This window comes from Paramacrobiotus metropolitanus, unplaced genomic scaffold, assembly GCF_019649055.1.
Source record: "Paramacrobiotus metropolitanus isolate TYO unplaced genomic scaffold, Prichtersi_v1.0 Parri_scaffold0000284, whole genome shotgun sequence".
Lineage (NCBI taxonomy): Eukaryota > Metazoa > Tardigrada > Eutardigrada > Parachela > Macrobiotidae > Paramacrobiotus > Paramacrobiotus metropolitanus.
Genome location: NW_026570504.1, coordinates 22,016 through 28,069, shown reverse-complemented (window position 1 = coordinate 28,069; position 6,054 = coordinate 22,016). Strand labels below are relative to the sequence as shown.

Genomic DNA, 6,054 nt, shown 5'->3' with positions numbered 1-6,054 from the left:
CAAACCGGTACCCTGATCGGCAGTCAGTGACAGCTGGCGGGTAAAACGTAAACAATCCAGGCAGTCGGTGACTGACCTGAGACAAGAGGAAATTAAAATTCAATTGTGGAATAACCGCAAAGGTTGTCCACAGTAATTAATTATAAGGATACTGCAGCAAATTGCGGTAGTAGTCAACGTCTCAAACCTTAAAGGAGAGACGTTGCTTTTGTGAACAGTAGCACAATAGCTGCTGTGTTTGGGCACAATAGCCGTGGTATAGCAGTAGCTTTATTGTTACTGTATTTCTTTTATCGAAACCTTAAAGGTCGATTAAAGAAAATCGGACAAAAATGTCTGATAAATTGAACGCAAATACGATGCAGTTGGTCACAATTGACCCTAAGCGAGTGATATTAGGCCCGTGTGAGGCAATATCACAACAGCAAAAATTCAAATTTAATGCGGAAGTAATTCCTTTGGGACTGATGTACGAAGTACTAGGAGTTGAACCTCCTAGCCAGCCGAAAGCATTTTGTGGAAAAACCTGGATTGAATACCAGGAAATCGGACAGTTTTCGAACCCGAAACCGAGAGCACCGTTCTAGTACCGTGGTTGGGTAGAATCTGAACAGTGTATACCGGAAGCGTACCTGGAAATTTCAGACGAAGAGTTTCAGGAAGCGGTCAAACGGGCATATGAACAATTTCCCGAGTATAAAAAGAGAACGGAAGAGCGAAAAGCAGCAGTATCTGCAAGCGGGCAGCCGCAGCCAATGGAATCGACTCGTCAAACGCGAAGTACGCAGGATTTGTCTAGTGGAAATGCACTGACAGAGGCGACTCAAAATAAGGCACAGGAAACTAACACTCCAGTTGATCAGCTCAACCTTTTGGATGATCAGCGGGAAGTGGTGTCAGATGGCGCAAAGCTTATGGATTTTTCAAAGATTACGAAAAGAGAATCAGCAGTACAATCGCCGATATCCGGTGAAGAAAATTTCCTGTCAGCGGCCGGTTCACCGGAACACAGTCAGTTAAATCAGGCCGTAGTTGGCAATACTGCTGAAGACTCAGAAGTGATGGTTGTCCATCCTTCACAGCAATATTTGAGAAAAATTTTGGCGGAAACAGATTTTGCTCCTCCCGATAACGCATTCATGGAGAAGGTGGTGCAAGTCGATAAAGCACTTGAAGCGACAGAAACGGATAATGATGTTGCGCAAGTTGCACGGCAGTCAAGCGGCACGATGTTTAAGAGCATTCGCAAACTCATTGGCTCTTTTAACAGCAGTGTCCAGTCCATGGGTCAGATCCAGCAGTTGAACACTGACCTAGATCAAGAAAAGAAGGATAAAAATATTTTTCGCGCAAAGTATAATGAGACGCGAGTTAAGTTGAATAAAGCGGGCGAAGAAATATTTCGTCTGAATGAGAAAGTCCGGTCAAGCGAGAAAAATCTGTTAAATTACCGGGATATAAAAGAATTGAAAGCTGAACTGGATGAAGTATACAAGGAGAGAGATTTATTAACTTATGTGAATCGCAGATTGGAAACTCACCTGGAAGATACCAGAGGAGAGTTGGATGAGTTTCGCAGCTCCGAGCTGGCACAGTCTCAGGATGTTCAGTCTAGTGCCACTCTAAAAAATGAAGTATCGTCCTTGAAAGCTCAGCTCGATCAGGTCCAGGACGAACCGAAAACTGAAAAATATAATCACGCTAAAACAACGAGAAGTTTTAATGATGTGGCGCAGCAGCGTAAGAAATTTTGGGATGAGCTGCAGGAATTAGAGCAGAAATTTGTACCAGAATCAGAAAGGGTGTCCAAATTGGAAGAAGAGTTAGCGATTTGTCGCTCTCAAAACGATTTCATGCATCATTCGGCGCGCACAGTGTTGCAAACAACCTCTAAAGATAATGAAGAAGCATTACAGGCACAAATAGCGCAATTAAAAATTGATTTCGCGAATGAAAAACAAGCGAAAGAAAAGGCGCAGAAGGACTTGTCTGCTGTTAAAAATAAGAACTGCACGGTGTGCCACACGGCGATTACGGCTAAGGAAAAAGCGCAAGCTGCTGCTTTTGAAAAACAGGAAGAAGTCACCCAGTTACAGAAAGAAAATATTCAGCTAAAAACGGCTCTTCGTGAGGGTGAACAAACGGTTAAAAATATGCAAGCGGAATTTGCTTGCTTCCAACAGGAATTAATGCATTACAGAAATCAGAATGTGCGCTATGGCGGTGGTCAAGCAGTTCATCAAGCAGAAGTACCTGTTGCCACGGGCTAAGTCCGAGTATCCCCGCGTATGTCGCAACATGACGGACAAAACCTTGGTCCTTCTGAGCTGAATTTATCCCAGCCGTAACCTCAAGTGCGTCCGCCACAGGGATCGGTAGTAATAAATAATAATTCAGGTGTCCCGCTTGGTCCGGTCCATATGCAGTCGCAACTACAGGCACCCATGCGTCCGATTTTCGTTGCACAAAACGAATCACGTGTTGAAAGCCGGCACAGTGCACGTGATAACATGCATTCACAGCAGAATGTCCCTGAACATGTTGACAATAATGGTAATGTTCATCCAGCTGCGGTTGATCATGGTGCAGTCTCACCTCGTGGTGGAAGTCCCGCTTTGTCCGTGTGTTCCCGTGCTTCCCTGGAATCAACAGTTCAGCTGTTAGTGGAAAAGAACACGAAAATCGCAATGGAACAGTATAAGGCACAAGATGAAAAACAGAATAAAATGCTGGAATTGTTAATTGCCCAGAATAAAAACTCCTCGAGAAGAACTGAAAAGCTTATGAATCTGCAGCGCTACGAAAATACAAAAAAATCTGGCCCAATCGACCAGTGGCTAAACAATGTCGATATGTGCATTTTGTCGAATGACTGGGATGACGAGAGGACGTGCAGAGAGGTAGCTGCTGCTCTCAGAAATAATGCTGCGATTTGGTTTAAAAAATTGTTTGAAGATAATCCAAACGAGCAATGGATTACCTTCTTCCGCCCCAAATTGTTGAAACATTTTAATTCAGCAGTGACGCCTGCTGAATTACGTCGCGAAATGAACGCCCGTATTTTCCGTAGAGATGACACAGTTGCATCGTACACAGTTTTCTGCACTGGTTTGAGGTACTGCAGATGTCTGAAGAAGAGCGCGTGGGCATCCTTCTGGATGGCCTAAAACAAAATAAGGAAAATTGGTTTAAACAGTTGTATCCGCAAAATGTGAAGACTATGGACGAAATGGTTGAGCTGTTACAGAAATTAGAGACCATGGAAGTCTCATTAAGTTCTGAAAATAGAAATGTTGTGCCTAACGGTGCGCACAGAAATGGAAGTTCAGGATTTCGTAATAATAATAATAATATTAATTACGGTAATTACCAGCAGCGTCAGTCAAATAAGAATTCTGATTACGCGCCGCAGTATCCTTACCAGAATAATCAAGGCACGCAGTATCAGCCAATGGTGCCGCAGAATAGTCAACCTTCGCAGTGGCAAATGCAGCACGGACAGGCGCCGCCGCTTCCGGTAGATGTCAATGTGCCTGTGCCGCAGATGCAGAATCCGAATGTTAACTTTTCCTTAAATTCCCCTGCAAATAATAATGCTGCGATGAATCAAGGCCAGTTCAGACCCAATAATTACGGAACCAGTTATCACGCGAATAATTATCAGCGAGGCGGAAATAATAATAATTACCGTCAATAGCAGCCCAATAATAATCAGAACTTCCGGCAAAATGAACAACAGCCGTTTGATGAGCGGAATATCTGCAAAGAAGCATGGAGAACAATTAAAGGCAATGAGATCTGCTACCGTTGTCATGGAATGCATCCAGCGGCCTCGTGCAGGAACCCGTTGGTAACTCCAAGGCTGTACCGTCCTACACCGGAAATCTTAAACAGATGCAATACGCCACAAATGAATATTATGGAAATTGAACCGATAAATACCTCGCCGGTTAATGGAGCGGCGATCAGGTGTAACACCTTGGAAGTGGTGGATCCCAGTCAATATCCGATAACAGACGCTGTGTCTCTGAAACCAACACTGGATGCGCAAGCCTGCTATTCGGTAATCGATGTAAATTACCAGAAAGTCAAAGCGATGATTGATACCGGTTCTAGCATCTCGGTGATGTCCCACCAAATGGCAAAAGAATTAAAATTGAGCATTCACCAGTGTCCGGACCACATCCAAGGAAGAGTAGTCCATACGGCATATCAAGGGCGGCAACTAATCGAACCAATGTGTGCGGTAATTACTATCCACGAGTTTGGTATGTCGTTTGAGCACGCGATACTTGTTAGCTCCACGTTCGAGCGGGACCACATCGTTCTGGGTTTGGACTTTTTGGCAACGAAACCATTTATCCTGGACATGAACACTATGACGTGGAGGTTATTCCGTCAGCGTCCGAATTCACCGGTATGGTTTCCGCGAAAGATGCACTCAATGACCGATATCATTAGGGCGCATCATTTTGATCCGGTGATTCCGCCTGATGTTAAACCGTCGCCTGCAATCCCAGCACTAATGTTGACAGAAAGGAACGACATGGCAACATCAGTGAAAATAACCCCAGTACCCAGTCAAGTTTGTGGGGGTAATAACCACCCACAGAAACAGAATAATGAGCAGTCAAGTTTGTGGGGGTGCGGTAAAACAAACTCACCCACTTGTGATGTAAAGCCCAGTACTTCTTATATCAGTTGTACATCCGTATGCTCCAGTCAAATTTGTGGGGGTAAAGCCTTAGTGCATCCGCCTAAACAAACAGTCAAAAATGTCGAAACACCGGCACAATGTATGGTAATCGGTAACAAAAAAATCAATGTCGTACCCGTACCGGCCGATCACAGAAATGACGACAACGTGCACGAGTGTCCGAAATCCCCGTGGTGTGTTCGCAGTCCAAATTCTTTGTCCCGGATGAAGCCTAGGGAAAGTCTATCACATGAGAACAAACATGCGTCCACGCAGGACTTTTCTGATATACGGTTTTGGAGAACTGTACAGAAACAGTGCGCAGATAGTAGAAGCTGGTATAGACATCTTAAATATCGTAAAAGAAGGAATCCGAATTCCCTGTCGCAAGAATTGATTGTTTCATTTTTACTGAAGGGTTGGTATGTCGAAAACCAGACCACAATGGCAAATCTCTGAAAATTTATGTACCTTGTCAGTGGCGTAAAGAGTTGATTACACGCTTCCATGAGATAATCGTGCACAACCAAGTGTATGGTGCCAGCGTTGAATTGTCTCAGTTTCTAATGCTGCGGTATTTTTGGCCGAATATGGGTGTTGACATTGAAGAGTTCGCAAAGAAATGTATGGAATGTCGACCAAATGTCAGTGTTGTGCGAAGAAGTAGTGCGGCCGTCGTAACGGAAGACAAAAAGCCCGTAAGTTGTCAGCAGCCAGTCTGTAAAAAGAGGAAAATCTGATTACAATGTGTTGGCTGGGTGATGTTAGTTTCCAGTAAAAATCTGCAAACAAACTTGTAGATATGTTAAATGTTGTGTTGGTAACAATTAAGATGAAAAATGTTTAGATTTTAATATTAATAATAATTTTGTAACGGCAGAACTGCGTAATGAATTACCTACACTGGCAAGCAGTGACGTGAACGTGCAACTTCGCAAGTAGCGAAGTGAGAGAATTTGTTGTTGCCATTTTGGGTGGTTGCCATCCTCGGATTGCAATCCGCACTGCTGACTGTCTCCCCGTTAGCGGTAGCCTGCAATGTACGCTGCAATATCCTGAACATATCCCAGCAAGTTGTTGGCGAAAATTTTTGAAGTAAAACGCTTACTTGTTGTTCAAATCAAATCCGAAAACAGAAGGTTTGTTGTGCGGTCTCCAACAGTCGTGTAAAAGGATGTTGGCCACGAGATGTACAGCAAGCGCGACACAGTAGCATATCCCAGTGTTCTCTGCAGAGTACAGTATACTGCAGAAAGGTTGAAAACCTTACCTGTGAATGGATGTTAGAAAATCAGTATGGCAGGATATCAGCAAAACGTTGTTACGATAAGCTGGCCACAAAACGAGGTTCCTGGTAG

At 43.9% G+C, this 6,054-nt stretch overlaps 3 long non-coding RNA genes across 3 annotated transcripts; all 3 read right to left on the bottom strand.

Moving 5' to 3' along the window:
• Positions 1-679: 679 nt before the first annotated feature.
• LOC129601841 (uncharacterized) lies at positions 680-2,371 on the bottom strand. The gene is made up of 4 exons (XR_008692289.1): positions 2,254-2,371; positions 1,789-1,890; positions 1,542-1,683; positions 680-1,313 (listed from the first exon to the last, which is right to left on the bottom strand). It is a non-coding gene; the product is annotated as an uncharacterized LOC129601841 (long non-coding RNA).
• A 164-nt stretch (positions 2,372-2,535) lies between these two features.
• Positions 2,536-3,544, bottom strand: LOC129601845 (uncharacterized). The gene is made up of 3 exons (XR_008692292.1): positions 3,422-3,544; positions 2,981-3,163; positions 2,536-2,639 (listed from the first exon to the last, which is right to left on the bottom strand). It is a non-coding gene; the product is annotated as an uncharacterized LOC129601845 (long non-coding RNA).
• An 836-nt stretch (positions 3,545-4,380) lies between these two features.
• LOC129601843 (uncharacterized) lies at positions 4,381-4,921 on the bottom strand. Its single transcript, XR_008692290.1, has 3 exons — positions 4,839-4,921; positions 4,665-4,757; positions 4,381-4,508 (listed from the first exon to the last, which is right to left on the bottom strand). It is a non-coding gene; the product is annotated as an uncharacterized LOC129601843 (long non-coding RNA).
• Between the last annotated feature and the right edge of the window lie 1,133 nt (positions 4,922-6,054).